Source organism: Thamnophis sirtalis, unplaced genomic scaffold (genome assembly GCF_051295495.1).
Source record: "Thamnophis sirtalis isolate CommonGarterSnake01/CBP01778 unplaced genomic scaffold, rThaSir2_p1.2 scaffold_6, whole genome shotgun sequence".
Lineage (NCBI taxonomy): Eukaryota > Metazoa > Chordata > Lepidosauria > Squamata > Natricidae > Thamnophis > Thamnophis sirtalis.
Window position 1 is genome coordinate 2202092 of NW_028261386.1, and position 18620 is coordinate 2220711.

General features: G+C 46.6%; 1 protein-coding gene across 1 annotated transcript in view; it reads right to left on the minus strand.

Moving 5' to 3' along the window:
* BRIP1 (BRCA1 interacting DNA helicase 1) overlaps nucleotides 1-18620 on the minus strand; it is a 123866-nt gene that overhangs the window by 48946 nt on the left and 56300 nt on the right. The window lies entirely within an intron of this gene.

The following is an 18620-nucleotide window of genomic DNA, read 5'->3' on the forward strand; positions in this document are numbered from 1 at the left end:
ATCGTTTCAGACAAATGGCTATCCAACATCTTCTTAAAGACTTCCAGTGTTGGGGCATTCACAACTTCTGGAGGCAACTTCTGTTCCACTGATTAACTGTTCTCACTGTCAGGAAATTCCTCCTCAGTTCTAAGTTGCTTCTCTCCTTGATTAGTTTCCACCCATTGCTTCTTGTCCTGCCTTCAGGTGCCTTGGAAAATAGTTTGACTCCCTCTTCTTTGTGGCAGCCCCTGAGATATTGGAAGATTGCTATCATGTCTCCCCTAGTCCTTCTTTTCATTAAACTAGATATACCCAGTTCCTGCAACCGTTCTTCATATGTTTCAGCCTCCAGTCCCCTAATCATCTTGGTTGCTCTTCTCTGTATTCTTTCCAGAGTCTCCCCATCTTTTCTACATCGTGGTGATCAAAACTGGATGCCGTATTCCAAGTGTGGCCTTACCAAGGCATTATAAAGTGGTATTAACCCTTCACGTGATCTTGATTCTATCCCTCTGTTGATGCAGCCTAGAACTGTGTTGGCTTTTTTGGCAGCTGCTGCACATGGCTGGTTCATATTTAAATGGTTATCCACTAGGATTACAAGTTTCCCCAAGCTATGCATGCCCCCGCCCTTTAAAAAAAAAAAAAAAAAAAACGAGGCATGCAGAGGGTTTGGGAGGCCTCCAAAGTGCAAAACCCTTTTAAAATTTACCTCTTCAAAATCATGGTGCATCTTATACTCAGGTGCGTCTTATATTCCAAAAAATATGGTAGTCCTTTTAGCCGTTCCAAGAAGGTTCCACAAACCCATTGGCACCACTCAGGTGACCCTGAGGACGCAGACAAACCTCCAAGTGGTCTCAACCACTCTCTAAAAGGGTGCAAATGACCAGCTTTGTCTGCAAGGAGTATAAATCCTTTCCTTCCAGTCAGAGCAGAAGAAGCTTCTTGGAGGAGAAGCGAAACGTCTTCAAGGAAAAAAACCAAGTTGCCTCTTGAAAAAAGCACCTTTGGGGTAACTCTGAAATGTCTGGAACAGTTCCTAGCGTGGGGTACGTCGGCTCTGCCTGAGGTGGATGCCATTCCATTCGGAGAAGAAGAAAACCACCTTTTTCACGCCAGCGTCGGCAGGTTCAGCGTATTAGCTATGGAGTCTTTGGTGTGCAACACATTTCATTTTTCATTACCGATGCCGCTGTTCACATTTTCCATTATTTAGAAGCTGGCTTGAAAAATTCATGCCGTGTTGGTACCCCGAGACCTCCCGCAGGTCGCTGCGTTGATTCATGGTGCAGGAAACACAGTTTCGTGTCTTGGTCTTCTGCTGGCAACTGGCACTTCATCGCAGTCCCTAAAGGAACAACCCTTCCCGTGAAATCCCTCGCGTTCCTTCCAAGTGGAGTGATGCATACTCTTATCTTCAGAAGCCGACGATGAATTATTCAATATGGAGGGTGTCGGTGTGGGCACGATGATGATCATCATGTCGCTTGCAAACACGGTTTATCGCCCTGCTCCTGGAGCAGGTTTAATTATAGAACGCAAATGGGGCATGTGATGTTCGAAAAAGGGGAAAAAAAGTATAGGAGATCTGGGTTGTTGTTGTTGCTTTTTAATAGAAGAGAATTTTTGCAGCTTCCGGATTGAATTGTGTGTGGGGTCCTTTGATGCTCTCTGAGCTTGGTGGTTTTCTTGCAGACGTTTCATTACCAAACTAGGTAACATCACCAGTGCTAGAAGGGAGTGGGGTTTATGGAGAGAGGAAGAGGAGAAGAGAAGAAGAAGAAAAAGTAGTAGTAGTAGCAGCAATAGCATGGGGTCCTTGATGCCCTCTGAGCTTGGTGGTTTTCTTGCAGTCGTTTCATTACCAAACTAGGTAACATCATCAGTGGTAGAAGGGAAAAGGTGTTGATGTTGTTGATGTTTAATGAATTGATAGGCCGCCCAATCCCGAAGGACTCCGGGCGGCTTACAATACATTTAAAAAATAGAAAGTTAAAAACACAGAAACATAGATTAAAAAAGGGAATGGGGTTTGTGGAGAGGAGGAGGAGGAGGAGGAGGAAGGAGGAGGAGGAGGAGGAGGAGGAGAAGAAGAAGAAGCATGAGAAGAAGAAGAAGAAGAAGAAGAAGAAGAAGAAGAAGAAGAAGAAGAAGAAGAAGAAGAAGAAGAAGAAGAAGCATGAGGTCCTTGATGCCCTCTGAGCTTGGTGGTTTTCTTGCAGATGTTTCATTACCAAACTAAATAACATCATCAGTGCTAGAAGGGAGTGGGGTTTGTGGAGAGGAGGAGGAGGTGGAAGAGGAGGAGGAGAAGAGAAGAAGGAGAAGAAAAAGTAGTTTTTAGGTTTTTGTTTTTTTTAGTTTTATTAAACATTTATAGGCCGCCCTTTTCCCTGAGGGGACTCAGGGCGGCTTACAATAATAGGGGAGGGGAGTGCAGGACAAAACACAAAAAGAAAATGTGAGTAAAAATAATTAGCGGTAAAAACACAACATTCATTCAACATTCGGGAGGGGCGAGAGTAAAGTCTTATCCCCAGGCCTGACGGGATAGCCAGATCTTGAGGGCTGTGCGGAAGGCCTGGACGGTGGTGAGGGTGCGGATCTCCACGGGGAGATTGTTCCATAGCGTCGGAGTAGCAGCAGCAGCAGTAGTAATATGGGGTCCTTGAGGCTTTCCGAGCTTGGTGGTTTTCTTGCAGATGTTTCATTACCAAACTAGGTAACATCATCAGTGCTAGTAGAGAGGGGCATCTGAGGAGGTACTTATCGAGTACTTAGGAGCCAAGGGCTTGACAGCACAAGGAAACAACAGCCACTCCCTGGCCATCAACACACCGATCAGCCAATAGGAAGGCATCACATAAATATAAAGCATAGAATAGCCAAAAAAACACACATTCTGATAGAGGATGGATGGATCCCATCCAAAGTCCGAAAGCTTAGGAGACAACATCTCTGGTCCCGGTGACTGACCCAGGTTGGATCTTGAATAGATTTCTTCCCCTCAACTTTGCCTGGGTCTACATCCAAAACTGAGTAAGCCAAGAACTCAACTAAGGCACTTGGGGTGATCCAGGCTCTGGAAACGTTTGAAAATTAGCTGTTTTGGATGTACAAAACCAGTTTCATGGTTCGTGGCACTATGTCCCCCTGCCTTTCTAGGCTATCCAAGAAATGGATGGGAAATCTTTAACGGATGCCAGGTGGCAAGCGGAAAAAAAATGGGACCGTGCGAATTCCTCTCCCTACTCTATGTTGTAATATGCCCTTTACATGTCGATGGAGCAATATGGGGGAAGGAAAAAAAAACCACCACGCTGCCAAGAAGTACATTTGCTCACGATAAAAATCAAAGATTCCTTGTTTTTCTTCCTTTTCTTGTGAATAAACAGCATATTGGCTCACACAGACGATTTATTCCTTCCAGTGAAAAATTAATTGTGGCACCTCAAGCCGTGTTGCATGGAAGTCATGATTGAAAAAAAAATGGAGCAAGCTGTCTTTTTTGGAGTCCTGGCACTAAGACAGTGAAGGCTAATCTTTCTCTCCTCGGAGGCCGAAATCGCGTGTGCCCACACCCATAATGCAATGTGCCCCGCCCTCCTGCGCATGCATGCACAGGACTCCATGTGTTTCCCACCACCACCACCACCACCTGCGTGCGACACCCCCTCCCTCCCAGTGCCCCATTTTGGGCCAAAAATAGGCTATGGGTGTGTGTTCTGACCCTCCTCCGTCCGGTGAGTAACACCGACACAAGCTTACTGTTAGCCACGCTTTATTCACAGTAATTACTCACAGACAAGACATTGGCAGCAACCCAGACTCCCACAGATAAGAGATACACACAAGAGCTTCTCCAGCTTAGTATAAATGGTTGTGTCCTGCAAAAGGTCTCCTCCCAAAGTCTCTTCTTATATACTCTCTTGGGAGGAGCCAAACCACAACCACCTGGGCCTGATTATCTCCTATGAGTCTGTCTCCGTAATTGCTGCCTCTGTTTCTCCGCCCTTCGTTTCCTGGCGTCAGGGACAAACTCCCTTTGCTCTTCACCACTGCTCCATGCCTCAGGCTCCTCCTGGTGGCAAACCAGCCTCTCTGGTCTCTGCTCGGAGTCTGAACCCTGCCCACATCTTCCAGAGCCGACTCATAGGGTCCCTCGCTATCGGAGTCCATCGGCTCCTGCTGGGCCACAACAGGTTTGTGTGTGCCACACACACCTGTGACCAGTTTTGGGTATAGCAGGCCACCCTGAAGCCTCCTGGGACACCCTGCACTCACCCACAGCCTTGGTGCATGCACGCGCACACCCCCACACATACACAGTCTCCGGTGTCAGGTTCCGAAGGGTTAATGAAACCAGCCAAACACAGAAACGGTTTGTAAATGCAGTTTGTATTTTCCCTTCGCCACGAACTGACCAACAAAGCACTAAGGCAATGAATAAATTGTCAACCTGCCACCCTGTGCTTCCCAACACCTTTAGTGCTTTGTTGGTCAGTTTGTGCCGAAGGAAGAAGACAAACTGCATTTACAAACCGTTTCTGTGTTTGGCTGGTTTCATTAACCCTTCGGAACCGTGACAGTTTGTCAGAACTGCCACCCTGTGCTTCCCACCACCTTTTATAGCTACACTGGTCATTAAGATAAGGTGCACACACCCATCACCTTGTGACCCAGAGTGAAACCACCCGGCAATTAATCATGGATCGTTAGCATGAATTTCTTCAGTTTGTGTAGATGGGACAGCAAGTCTTGGGAGCTGGCCCAGTCTTCTCCCCTGAAAGGCAGCTCCAGGCCTCTGAACTGGCCGGAGCTGACATCCTGCATGCATAGCCCACCTGAAAATCATGTGCTGGCCGACGGGAAGCACAATCGCTTGCATGACTGAGCTGGGCAACAGCTTAGGTGCCCACAGAGAGGGCTCCACGTGCCACCATTGGCATGCATGCCATAAGTTTCCCATCACGGCACTAAGACCTCAAGATCATCTATCCGAAGCTATTAATTTAGTCTTGCCAGTCAGGAAATGGACTTAAGGGGATGCCTTTTCCTGAGATGCGTATCTGGTAAGTGTGGGTTGGATCCAGGTTTAATTATAATAGCATGGATAGATTGATAGCTGTAGGTAAGTCTATAAGATTTATAAATATATTGAAATTGGTGGGATTTACGCATCCAATCCATTGCATGTATAGAGCTTATTAGAATTTAGCAACATGCTCCCACTTGTTTTATGTGGTGCACATATAAGAGAGAGTTTGGCCTAGTGCCATGATGGCAAACTATGGCACGTGTGCCACAGGTGGCACATGGAGCCATTTCTTAGGGCACACAAGGCATTGCCATCTCGGCTCCAGCGCGCATGCGCACTCTGGCCAGCTGATTTCGGGGTTCATTTTCGGCTGTTTTTTGCCCTCTGGAGGCTTCCCTGAATTTCCGCACAAATCGGAAGTTCAGGAATGGGCAACTGGGAAGTCGGGAAACGGGCTATTTCTGGCCTCCCAAGGGCCTGCGGGGGTGGGGAGGCCGAAAATGGCCTAGAAAGCCTCTGGAGCCTGGGGAGGGCAAAAAACGTGTCCCCCATGCCATCGCGCGCCAAAAGTGGGGAGGGCATGCATGGGTGGAGGGCACATGCACACGATCCCCCCGTCTCCCCCGCTTTTGGCACACAATGGGAAAAAGATTAGCCATCACTGGCCTAGTGGTTAAGACCGTCAGTTCCAGCCCTGCGTTATGCATGAAAGCCAGCAAGATGTCCTTGGGCCGGTCACCAGGCGATGGGGAGTTCTAGTTCGGCCTTATGTATGAAAGCCAGCTGGGTTACCTTGGGCCAGTAGCCAGGAAGAATGGAATGGAATAGAATAGCAGCTGGAAGAGACCTTGGAGGTCTTCTAGTCCAGCCCTCTGGTCACGCAGGAGATCCTATACCATTTCAGACAAGTTACTGTCTCGTCTCTTCTTAAAAACCTCCAGTGATGGAGCATTTCTGGTGGCAAGCTGTCCCACTGGTTAATTGCCCTCACTGTTAGGAAGTTTCTCCTTAATTCCAGGTTGCTTCCCTCTTTGATGCGTTTCCAATAGCTTTTTATTTCCCCCTCTCCTTCATTTTCAAATTTTGGGATTGCTAGGAAGTGCTCCAGAAGAGAAGAAAAAGTAAACCAAGAACAACAACAGCAACAACAAAAGAAGCAGAAATGTTTGCTTTTCTTTGCTTAAATTGTGTGGCAAATCTGTCCGTCAGATGTAATAATTGAAGAGGAAATTAGACTACATCTTCAAGCAAGTTCTTTTGAACCCCTTTCCCTCAAAACGAAAGGAAGCGGGGCGACTGTGAATTCTTCTTCACTTATTTTCCCGTTAGCTATGCGTATGAGATACTTAAATGAACGGCGCGGTTAATTATTAAACAAAGCTTCTGTCCCGGGTGGAAAATTGGGTGGGGACAAAGTCCCATCTGCCAGTTCAGCATGTAATGTTTTTGAGAAGTCGTGTCCAATCACCTGTCATCGACTGTCACCAGGCCTGCTGATTGATGCTATGTGAAGTCACGGCTGGAAAATATCCTTCCGCGTGTAAAAAGCCAAGTGCTAGCGGTCACTCAAGAATCTAGAGACCCTTGTCTGCTGGACACATCTTTGGCTAAAGACGCAGTAAATTTGGTCTCTGGAACATCTACCCACCATTGCCATAACGCTTATTGACAGAATGACAGAGCTGGAAGTGACCCCAGAGGTCTTCTAGTCCAAATCCCTGCTCAGGCAGGAGATATCATCTCTGACAAATGACTCTCTTGAAGACCTCCAGTGCTGGAGCATTCATAGCTTCTGGAGGCAAGTTGTTCCACTGATTAATTGTCCACACTGTCAGGAAATTTCTCCTTAGTTCGAGGTTGCTTCTCTCGACTAGTTTCAGCAGACTACCGTATTTTTCGGAGTATAAGATGCACCAGAGTATAAGAGGCACCAAGGTTTTGAAGAGGCAAACTAAACAAAAAGTTTTTGCACTCTGCAAACCTCCCAAAAACGGCCCGTTTTTTTTTTTTGCAAAAACGGGCGCCTTTCCCCCCACCCCCAAATGGCATGAATACCCTTTAGGAGGCTTGTAGAATGCTCCTGCGGGGTGGGGTGGGGGCAAAAACGAGCAAAAAACAGCCCGTTTTTCACAAAAATGGGCCCGCTTTTTGTCAAAAAAAAAAAAAGGCATGGATAGCCTTTAGGAAGCTTATAGAGTGCTCCTGGGAACTGGAGGGGAGGTAAAATTGAGCAAAAAATGGGCCATTTTTCGCTCATTTCTGCCCTCCCCAGCCCCCAGGAGCTGTCTGAAAGCTTCCTAGAGGGTATGCACAGCCATTTTGGTGACGAGGGCGGGGTTTCGGAAGGCAAAAAATGCTGTATTCAGTATATAAGATGCACCCAGATTTTCAGCCTTTTTTGAGGGTAAAAGGTGCATCTTATACTCTGAAAAATACAGTAGTTTTCAGCTTTAGTACAAAAGTTAAACTAAGACAGGCCCAGCTATCTCCAGCAAATATGTTTTCAGTTTCCAAACAGTCCCCATTGGCTGACCTGTTACCATGTCGATTCATTGGCCGACCTTGTTACTAAGCCCTATTCCAGTTCATGAATATACTCTGACAAAGTCAAGGACTACCTGTATTAGTTTTTACAGCTGGAATTATATTATTATTTTTCAAAGTATAAGATGCACCTTTTTGCCCCCAAAAGAGGGTGCGTCTTATACACCGAATGTAGCCCCACCCACCCCACCAGAGGCCAAAAAAGGGAGGCGGCGATGGTCTATGACAATCCCTGCAGCCTGGAACAGCTGATTGGGGGTATTCCGACAGTTGATCCACCTGCCAATCAGCTGTTCATGTTGAATCAGGCTGCAATAAGTGCTGAAGCTGACCTGCCTATTCAGAGTTTGCAGCAGCCATCACATTCAGAAAGCAGAGTAACTCATTCAGCAGGATTCAAAATAATCATCATCATATACATTACCAAAAGCAGGTTTTCCAAAGTAGCAGTAAATACAAGCAAAACACAGGCAGTTTCACTTTAGAGCCGAGGTGGTGCAGTGGTTAGGGTGCAGTACTAGAGCCACTTCAGCTGACTGCTAGTTCTGCAGCTCGGCGGTTCAAATCTCACCGGCTCAGGGTTGACTCAGCCTTCCATCCTTCCGAGGTGGGTAAAATGAGGACACAGATTGTGGGGGCAATATGCCAATTCTGTAAACCGCTTAGAGAGGGCTGAAAGCCCTATGAAGCGGTATATAAGTCTAACTGCTATTGCTATTGCTACTTTTAGTTCTCAGTTAAGCCAGGCTCCTTCCTGTCTCTGTCTCCTTGTTGCTCACACAGCAAATTTCAGAATCCAACTAGCCCTCATTGGCTGACTTAGTTGCTATGCCTATTCATTGGCTGACCTTGTTACCGTGTGTCAGCTGAATACCATGGATGCTGGTAGGCAGAGGCAGAAATTTTTCTTATTATTATTTTCCTCCCCCAAAACTAAGGTGCGTCTTATACTCCAGAGCGGCTTTTACTCCGAAAAATACGCTAGTTGAGGAGAAGAGCCAAGAGCCAAGGTGGCGCAGTGGGTAGAGTGCAGTACTGCAGGCCACTTCAGCTGACTGCTAGTTCAGCAGTTCAAATCTCACCGGCTCAGGGTTGACTCAGCCTTCCATCCTTTCAAGGTGGGTAAAATGAGGACCCAGATTGTGGGGGCGATATGCTGACTCTGTAAACCGCTTAGAGAGGGCTGAAAGCCCTATGAAGCGGTATATAAGTCTAATTGCTATAATTGCTGCTTGCTGCTGTTCTTTCTATCTTTTTATCCTGGGAAGGGACTACGGTCAGCAGCTGGCGGATATTTTTAAATTTAAAATGAGATGGTTGAAGAGGACATACCGTTTCAATTCCATTCTGAGAAAGAATGGATCAGCAGAGGAAATGTGTGTATCTGTACGACTGTCGACTGCTGTCCAGGTTTAATGTTCTTTTTGTTCAAATGTGTTTTTTTTTAAAAAAAAAACAACTGATGTGCTTCTGTCCAAAGCAATAAATGTGAGTTGGGCGGCCTTACAAATTCCACAAACACAGATAATCTATTGTTTCCAGACATGTTCCTAAGCCTCTTGATACCACTGGCCAAAATTCAATGTAAAAATGGCAATGTTTCAGTAAAAGTCTCTTAATAATTACTTTTTAAATATTAGATGGGAAGGTCTCCCACTGTTCTTCTCTTTAGCTCCTCTAAAATGTCCTGAAGCCAGATATTTGTGATTCTTTCTTTCCTTCCTTTTTTCTTTCCCCTTCCTTCCTTCCTCTCCTTCTTTCTTCCTTTTTCTTCCTTCCTTTCCTTCTTTCTTCCTTTCCATCTTTTCTTCCTTCCTCTTTCTCTCGTCTTCTTCCTTTCCATCTCTTTCCTTCCTTCCTTCTTCCCTCTCCTTACCTTGATTCCTTTCTTTCTTTCCCTCTTCCCTTCTCCTTGTCTTGTTATTTTTTGTTTTTCTTTTTCTCTCCCTCCCTCTCCTTATTTCACCACCTTACTTCTTTCCTTCCTTCTCCTTGCCAGCTTTCCTTTTTTTCCTTCCTCCCTCCCTTTCTTTCTGAACAATTTGCTTCCAATGTTCTCCCATTCCAACCCCAATATTCCCCAAAAGACATTGTCTTGCTGCTTTTCTTGACAAGAAGATATGCATGAAAGCCATTCACGATGAGGACATGAATTGATCTCTCTGCTCCTTCCGTCTGTGTGTGTGTGTGTGTGTGTGTGTGTGTATGGAGCAGGGAATTGGAGGTTTTAAGGCTTGAGGCAAGAGATATATAATAAACAGGATGAAAAAAATATATAAATTGGATGAAAAAATAACTAAAAATAAACTAGTGGTTACAGTGGTCTGGTAGTTAAGGCACTAGGCTGGAAACAAGGAGTTCTAGTCCTGCCTTAGGCATGACACCCAGCTGGAGGACTTTGGCCAATCACCAGGAGACAATGAGTTCAAGTCCCACTTAGGCGTGAAAGCCGGCTAGGTGACTTTGGACCAAACACCAGGAGATGGTGAGTTCTAGTCCTGTCTTAGGCATGAAACCAGATGGGCGACTTTGAGCCAATCATCAGGAGCAGGTGAATTGTAGTCCTGCCTTAGGCATGACACCCAGCTGGATGACTTTGGGCCAATCATCAGGAGATGGTGAGTTCTAGTCCTGCCTTAGGCATGAAAGCCAATTGGGTGACTTGAAGTGAATCATCATGAGACAGGGGATTCTAGTCCTCTCTTAGCTTGAAAACCGGCCGGGTATCCCTGAGCCAATCACCAGGAGCCCCTGAGTTCTAGTCCCACCTTAGTCATGAAAGCTGGCTGGGTGACTTTTAGCCAATCAACACGAGACCGGGAATTCTAGTCCCATGTTAGCCGAGTGCCCTTGGGCCAATCATAAAGACACTCTGAGTTCTAGTCCCACCTTAGTTATGAAAGCTGGCTGGGTGACTTTTAGCCAATTATCACGAGACCAGGAATTCTAGTCCCATCTTAGCCGGGTGCCCTTGGGCCAATCATAAAGAGACTCTGAGTTCTAGTCCCACCTTAGTCATGAAAGCTGGCTGGGTGACTTTAGGCCAGTCCAACCCACCTCACAGGATTTTTGGTCTAAGGAAAATAGGAGAAGGAAGGAGCATTGTGTATGTTCGCTACCTTGAGCTACTTATAAAATAATAAAAGCAGGATAAAAATCTACTTAAAAATAAAACAAAACAAAACAATAACCTATAAAATCGTAGATATTGCCGAAAATAATTGTGCAAGTCTAACAGCCTTCGCTCTAAAATTCTCTTTTTGTTACAGATGTTTAATTTTCTGGACCCAAATAATCTGTATTTCGGCTTCTTGTCCCAAAGGTGCTTTTTTTTCAAGAGACAACTGGACTGTCTGGTTTTTCTTTGAAGATGTTTTGCTTCTCATCCAAGAAGTTTCTTCAGCTCTGACTGGATGGTGGGAAATGGAAGGATTGAAACTCCTTGCAGACAGCTGGTCATTTGCATCCACTTAGAGCAGGGATTCCCAATCTTTTCTATACTCCGTACCCCTAGAACGCTACTGGTATATTTTCGCACCCCTTACAAAAGTAAATAATTATACACATGTAATTATGCATATACACTATAATTTTGAAACTTCTAAACACACATTTTCGCATCCCCTGAACTATCGTCTGAACACCCCCAGGGGCTCCGAACAACCCCAGTTGGGAACCCCTGTTTTAGAGCGTTGTTGAGGCCACTTGGAGGTTTACCCGTGTCCTAAGGGTCACCTAAGTGGTGCTAATGGTTCCTGTAGCCTGCAATTCTTTCCTCTGGAAATCCAATCCTACTCCCACAACCATTCAAAGGCTGTTCATCCCGAATTGCATAGCTAAAAGTCTGTCGAGATTCTCAGTCATCCAAGCCACAGTTGTCCCAAAGGTGCTTTTTCTGGAGGCAATGGGACTTTCTTGTTTTTTGTTTTGAAGACATTTCACTTCTCAAACAAGAAGCTTCTTCAACTCTGACTGGATGGTAGGGTGTTCTGACCCCCCCTCTGTCCGGTGATTAACGCCGACACAGGCTTACTGTTAGCCACACTTTATTCACAGCAATTACTCACAGGCAAGACGTTGGCAGCAACCCAGACTCCCACAGATAAGAGATACAATACACACAAGAGCTTCTCCAGCTTGGTATGAACGGTTGTGTCCTGCAAAAGGTCTCCTCCCAAAGTCTCTTCTTATATACTCTCTTGGGAGGAGCCAAGCCACAACCACCTGGGCTTGATTATCTCTTATGAGTCTGTCTCGGTAACTGCTGCCTCCGTTTCTCTGCCCTTCTTTGCCTGGCGTCAGGGACAAACTCCCTTTGATCTTCCCCACTGCTCCATGCCTCAGGTGCCTCCTGGTGGCCAACCAGCCTCTCTGGTCCCTGCTCGGAGCCTGAACCCTGCCCAGGGTCCTCCACATCTTCCAGAGCCGACTCATAGGGTCCCTCGCTATCAGAGTCCATCGGCAGCTCCAACGGCTCCTGCTGGGCCACAACAGTAGGGAATGGAAGGATTTATATTCCTTGCAGACAGCTGGTCAATTGCATCCTTTTAAAGAGTCCTTGAGGCCACTTGGCGGTTTATCTGGATTCATCATGTCTCCTAGCTGCTAGCTTAGAACATAAAATAATAGTTGGAAGAGATCTTGGAGGACTTCTAGTCCAACCCCCTAGACCCGTGATGGCAAAACTATGGCACGTGTGCCATTTCTGAGGGCAAGCCAGCTGATTTTCAGCCTTGGTTTTTGGCCATTTTACGCTCTTCGGAGGATGGGAAGCCTCCGGAGGACAAAAAACTGCCCAACGCACAAATCGGAAGTTCTGGAACTGACTTCCGTTTTATGCGTTGGGCTGTTTTTTTGCATGCAGGGGCTTGTCACACGTACGGGTGGCATGGCCCGTGCGGGGGGCATTAAATTATGGCAAAAGGCATGTGAGCGCACTCGATAGGGCAGCATATAAATTTATTAAATTACAATTAAATTATAATTAGTGCACGCGCATGCATGCTTTTGGCACCGTGGCGAAAAAGGTTCCCCATCACTGCCCTAGACCATTTCAGACAAGTGGCTGTCCAGTCTCTTCTTAAAAACCTCCAGTGATGGAGCACCCACAACTTCTGGAGGCAACTTCTGTTCTACTGGTTGATTGTTCTCAAGTTGACTCAGCCTTCCATCCTTCCGAGATGGGTTAGGGTGAGGACCCAGATTGTTGTGGGCAAGAGGCTGACTTTGTAAACCGCTTAGAGGGGGCTGTTAAAAGCACTTTGAAGCGGTATATGAGTCTACTGCTATTGCTATTCTCACTTCAGGAAGTTTCTCCTTAATTCCAGCTTGCTTCTCTTCTTGATTAGTTTCCCTCCATTGCTTCTTATCTAAAGCCTTCTGGTGCTTTGGAGAATGAGTTGACCCTTTCCTCTTTGTGGCAGCCTGTCAAATACTGGAATACTGCTATCATTTCACCCCCTTGTCCTTTTTTTCTCTAGATTGGCCACACTAAATTCCTGCAAACCTACTTCATATGAATCTCCAAGGTCCCTTGTAACTGTTATTCCGAGGTTGGTTCCATGATCCCCGTCAACTTTCCATAAGTCTCTCAAAACTTCATTGGATCAACAGGCGTGGGAGTCACGGGGCAATGTTGAGCTGATGACGTGGCTTCATTGTCTGTAAGATTAGATGTTTTCTCCTTGCCTTTCAGTTATCGACTAAGGGCCTGATTGTTAATTGTTTTCGATATTGCTACCCTGTTTTCCCGAAAATAAGACCTCCCTGGATAATAAGCTGAATAAGCCCTCCCCCGAAAATAAGCCGTCCCCGAAAATATTTACCGTATTTGGAGTATAAGACGCACCTTAGTTTTTGGGGAGGAAAATAATAAGAAGAAAAATTCTGCCTCTGCCTACCAGCATCCATGGTATTCAGCTGACACATGGTAACAAGGTCAGCCAATGAGGGCTAGTTGGACTCTGAAATTTGCTGGGTGAGCAAGGAGGAGACCAGAAGGAGCCTGGCTTAGCCGAGAACTGAAAGTGAAACCGCTTGTGTTTTGCTTGTATTTACTGCTACTTTGGAAAACCTGATTTTGGTAATGTATTGTATACTATTATGATTATTTTGAATCCTGCTGAATGAGTTACTGTGCTTTCTCAACGCGATGGCTGCTGCAAACTCTGATCAGCCAGGTCAGCTTCAGCACTTATTGCAGCCTGATTCAGCACAGCTGATTGGCGGGTGGATCGGACTGCCGGAATACCCTCAACCCGCTGTTCCAGGCTGCAGGGATTGCCACATACCATCGCTGCCTCCATGCTTTGTGTTTTTGGCCTCTGGTGGGGGTGGGTTGGGCTACATTCGGTGTATAAGTCGCACCCAAATTTTCACCCTCTTTTTTGGGGGGAAAGGGTGCATCTTATACTCCAAAAAGATGAGGTGAGGCTGGAGGGGGGGGGAAGGGAGAGGGGATGCTAATGGCCGCCATAAGAAGAACGGCAGGCCCAGAGATGTGCAACACAGCAGCAGCCAGGAGGTGATCACGCTCGCCGCCTCCTGTACCTCAAAAATAAGACCTCCCCCAAAATAAGGCCAAGCATTTATTTCGGGGGTCAAAAGAAAATAAGGCTCTGTCTTAATTTCGTGGAAACATTGTACTTTGTTGTGAATTGCCCAGAAGCGCAGCTTTATAAATATAATTAATTAGACGTCATGAGTGCATCAAATTTGGAATAAGAAAATACAGGTTGTACGATCACAACAGAACCCAAAATTTCCATTTGCTGAGCAAGTCCGTTGCGAAGTATATTTTAACCCACTTTACAACCTTTCTTGCCACGGTAGTTAAATGAATCACGGCACTAAGTTGGTAACACAGGCGTTAAGTGAATCCGGCTTCCCTATCCACTTTGCTTCTCAGAAGGTTGCAAAGGGGGAGTCACGTGACCCCGTCATAAATACGAGTGACTTGCCAAACTTCAGAATTTTGGTCACATAAAACTGGGGGGGGGGGGTGTTTCCTGCAACGGTCGTTAATTACAAAAACGAGCCCCAGGTCACTTTTTTCAGTACCGTCGTCACTTCAAACGGTCACTAAATGAATTGTTGTAAGTCGAGGACTACCTCTACATGCCGGTTCCCACGTGTCTGAATTTTGATCACCGTGGGGATACTGCAACAGTCGTTAAGTGTGTGAAAACGGCCATATGTTACTTTTGTAAGTGTTGTGGGTTGTTGTCACTTCGAAGGGTCGCTAAACGAACGGTTGTAAGCCAAGGATTATCTGCATACCTGGGTACCAGAGGTGGGTTGCTGCAGGTACGGCCTGGTACGGGCGAACCGGTTGTGGCCTGGAGCAGCTGAGAGCGCACCGGTATGGTGGCTCTTTTGGCCCACCCGCGCTCTATACCTGTTCTTATGGCAAATGGCAAAGTGCGCCTGCACACACAGCGTGCAGTGCCTGTGCGAACCCCAACAATCAGGTGGTTGTCTGAGGGCTGGTGGATTGTGCACAAAATGTGCGAGCGCGGGATTAGCGTACCAGTAGTGACAGTGAGAGCAACCCACCACCGCTGGGTAACGGGTTCAAACTTAAGGACAACTCAAGTGAAATTCCAAACTCCCTCGCCGGACACGCCGTCCGTTTTCTTCCTAGCCCACGCAGTCTTCGGCGCTCTCCCACACATGTGCACACGGCAAAAAAAAAAAACCAAAACCCACACCCCTATCTGGATATTGTCATTTTATTGTTTCCAATTTTTAAAAAAGAAGGGAGGAAATGGGTCAGCGTCAGACCTAGCTGGGGAAAGCACTGCACTTGCTCAACGTCTGTGGCTTTTACACAGTTCCAGATGTTCGGGCGCATTAATAACGCACGACCTCAAACTCTCTTTTTGAAACCCGAGAACGTGCAAACTGCATTCAAGCCTTTCTGCCCTCATTAATGGTCCCGTTACAAGCCCAGCACTCTGGGAAATGCTTTTTTTGGCCTTTGTTTCAAGCTTGTGATGTTGCCATCGGCTGGTTTTAACAGCCAGCCCTCAAACCCTCATGCTTTTAAAAGCTGGGGAACTCAATGGGCTGCCTTCCCTTTTTATTTTTTAGGGGGGAGGAAGAAATTTATTGAAGTCAATTCAGATCACTCTCCTTTCTTCCCTGCACCTGAAACATTCCTGCTCAAGATACCTAATAGGAGAAATATTCGACCATTTCCCGAGTTGTTTCGGATACCCTTAGGGGCGTGAATATGTTCTTCCAACATAAACTAGAATCAGTAAGGAAATTTAGGGGGGATTTTTCCCCCCAAACAAGAAGGGGCATAAAAACCTAAAAAAAAGAATAGAATAACAAGAGTTGGAAGGGACCTTGGAGGTCTTCTAGTCCAACCCCCTGCCTAGGCAGGAAACCCTACACCACTTCAGAAAAATGGTTATCCAATATCTTCTTAAAGACTTCCAGTGTTGGGGCGTTCACAACTTCTGGAGGCAACTTCTGTTTCACGGGTTAATTGTTCTCACTGTCAGGAAATTTCTCCTTAGTTCTAAGTTGCTTATCTCCTTGATTAGTTTCCATCCATTGCTTCTTGCCCTGCCTTCTGGTGCTTTGGAGAATAGACTGAACCCCCTCTTTTTTGGGGCAACTCCTCAAATATTGGAAGACTGCTATCGCGTCTCCCCAAGTCCTTCTTTTTGTTTTTTCCTAAATTAGTCCTGAATAAAAATTATTCAATAATAAAAATTATTTTCACTATAAGGAAATTCCTCCTTAGTTCGAAATTGTTTCTCTCCTTGATTAGTTTCCACCCATTGCTTCTTGTCCTACCCTCACGTGCACCAATGGCCCAAGAGCACTTTGTAAGCTCACCTTTCTCCAATTCCAGATTGAATTTAAAACAACCGAGGGGGTTAAATTCTGAGGGTTTTGTGGGCCCTGCTTTCCCGTGGCCCCAATTGACGCAGCCGGGATGAACAATGGCCATTCACCATCTCCCTGGCACGTCATTAATTTTTTTACAGAAATGCGTACGGTTGTATACTTAGCGCTCTGGCCCTTGTCCAAATCAACGTTCAAGGGGAAGAGACGTCACTAAGAACGGTCGACATTTCCCCAACAATAAAGAATGAATAATAATAATAATCTCGGTGTTGGGAGTCTATCGGTACCATGCAATGTTCCCATCGCAGCGTCCCTGAGATAGAAAACGATTAAGACTTTTTCCCCTCTGCTCTTGACTTGGGATAGGAGACATATTGAATGAATCATGCCGAGATGCAGGCACCAGCCAAGATGTATTTGAAGAGCAGACGGCTCGGCGACAGGCATCTTAATGACCCCTTATCTTAATCTTGTTTAAAAGCACCTCGGGGTTTTTCTGAGTAATCTTTTCACTTTATAATATTCTCCTTTACGGGGTATGTGTGCTTCTCCGGGCAGCTACCAAATTGGGAGTAAAATGTTTTTATTGCTCGGGTTAATTTATGCCACTGTGCCCGTCGGTAAGGCGCGCAAGGGATCAGTGATCATATTTTTAAAAATGGTCACCATTAAAGCTCGCATCGATGGGCTGGCTTAAATCGGGAGACTGAATCGCTCTTTGGATGCCAATGGATGTTACAGGAGGCCACTCTTTTGAAGGGGTAGTAGGATAGGGGATAAAATGGCTGATTGGGAGCAACCCTTTCCCCGTCTCTTTTGGGAAAAAGAAAGGAAGTTGATGTATATATCCGTTTAGGCATAGACAAAGAGACCTTTACGTAATGAATAGAGTAGGGTAGGATAGGATAGGAGCCATGGTGGCACAATGGTTAGGATGCAGTATTGCAGGCTGCCCATTGGTCTCCGGACTCGTTTCAAGGTGCTAGTTGTTACTTATAAAGCCCTACATGGCATCGGATCTGGGTACCTGAAAGACCGCCTCCTGCCAATTACCTCCCAAAGACCAATTCGATCGCACAGGCTTGGCCTTCTCCGGGTTCCATCTGCCAGCCAATGCTGGCTGGCGACCCCCCGGGGGAGAGCCTTCTCTGCTGCTCCGGCCCTCTGGAACGAGCTCCCCGTGGAGATCCGGACCCTTACTACCCTCCCGGCCTTCCGTAAAGCTACTAAGTCCTGGCTGTTCCGGTAGGCTGGGGGCTGTTAAAGCACCCAGCCCCGTCTTAATTGTGACTGTTGTGGATTTTAAAATTGTTTGTATTGTCTTATTTATTCCCTCCCCTGTTTATTGTGAGCCGCCCGGAGTCCTTCGGGAGTGGGCGGCATACAAAACCAATAAACCTAAACCTAAACCAGGCTACTTCTGCTGCCGACTGCCAGCAGTTCGATCCTGACGGGCTCAAGGTTGATTCGGCCTTCCATCCTTCCAAGGTCAGTAAAATGAGGACCCAGATAGGAGCAATAGGCTGACTCTGTAAAACCGCTTGGAGAGGGCTGGAAAGCACTGTGAAGCGGTATATAAGTCTAAGTGCTAGTGCTATAGATTAAGGGAATAGGGGAGTGGAGTGGGGAGAGGAGAAGAGTTGGAAGAGACCTTGGAGGTCTTCTAGTCGAACCCCCTGCTCAGGCAGGAAACCCTATACCAGTGATGGCGAACCTTTTTTGGCTCGCGTGTCAAAAGCAGGGGGGAGGGGGGAGAGCACAGGGGGGTCGTACACAGGCATGCCACACACATAATGCAATGTACATGACTCCAGCACGCATCACCAGCGCTCCCCCCCATTTTTGGCATGCTTTTTTCGCCCTCCCCAGGATCCAGAGGCTTTATAGGAGCCCGGGGAGGGCAAAAACAGCCTTCCCTGCCCCCCCCCCCCCCCCGGAGGCTTCAGGAGCTTCCCTGAAGCCTCCAGACCGCAAAAAAATAAAAAAAATAAAAAAAAAATGACCCTATGGGCAAACCAGAAGTTTGGGAACGGACTTCTGGTTTGCTTGTAGGGCCGGTTTTAGCCCTCCGCAGCCTTCAGGCGGCTTCCCTGAAGGCTCTGGAGGGCAAAAAAACGACCCTACGAGCAAACCAGAAGTCACTTCCAGTTTGTCCGTAGGGTCGTTTTTAGTCCTCCGGAGCCTTCAGGAA